Raw genomic sequence first — 915 nt, 5'->3', positions numbered from 1 at the left:
CCTCCTATAGTCTCGTGCACTCACTGCTGGTACACAGAGAAGCCTTCAAAGGAAAACGAGGGAGGAAAAGGGGCCAGGACTTGCCCAAGGGGATACTGGAGCAAGACCAGGGCCCAGGCCTGGGCCAGTCCCTGTCCTGAGCTGGGGCAGCAGATCCTTCACTCTCTTCACCTCACCTCTTCCCCTTATTTTCTGCCTCACCTTCTTTCTTCCTTCACGCCATCAAACCTGCTCCCTTGTCACCTGCTCCTTGGACATTTGCTGGCATCCTTCCATCTTCCCTGTCAGTCCCCTCCCTGATCTACCTCATTACCCAAGGGGGTGGGAGCTCAGGTAGCTGGTGATGAGGAAGGAGAAAAAGAGGCAGCCCAGCCCCTCCTCTATCTCTGCCTCCACCTACACCCCTTCCTGGACTAGGCATCCTTCAGGATTTGTACAGAGATACACAGGCTGGGATTTCTGGAGAAAGCCTATGGAAAGCTGCAGGCTAGAAGCTGGAAGAGCCAGTCTCCAGTCCTGACTGTGCCAGCTGCTTCCCTTCTCTGGGCCTCAGCTTGCTTATCTGTCAGCTGAAGGAATCAGGAGCTTTCCAATGATGTTCGACAGCATTCTAAGGCTCCATGGACATGCTTCAGACTGCAAGGCCCATCGAGAGGCCAGGCCTGGGCCCTCCCTCCACCACCGCCAACTCAGTCAGCACTGCTCCTNTTTTTTTAATTCTAAGGAGAAGCAAACTATCAAGTCTACAAGGGATCAGAGATATGAGGGTAGAAAGCTGGGAAAGCTGAATGAGGCTCTGGAGGTATCTGAAAACATGAAAAGAGCATGGACTTTGGAGGTCTGAAGCCTGGTTTCACCACTTCCTAATCTTGGGCTGAGAACCCTCAGAACCTTCAACAGTCAACATTTCCTTCT

This window comes from Galeopterus variegatus, unplaced genomic scaffold (assembly GCF_000696425.1).
Source record: "Galeopterus variegatus unplaced genomic scaffold, G_variegatus-3.0.2 Scaffold4712, whole genome shotgun sequence".
NCBI classification, from domain to species: domain Eukaryota; kingdom Metazoa; phylum Chordata; class Mammalia; order Dermoptera; family Cynocephalidae; genus Galeopterus; species Galeopterus variegatus.
This window is presented reverse-complemented; position numbering follows the sequence as displayed.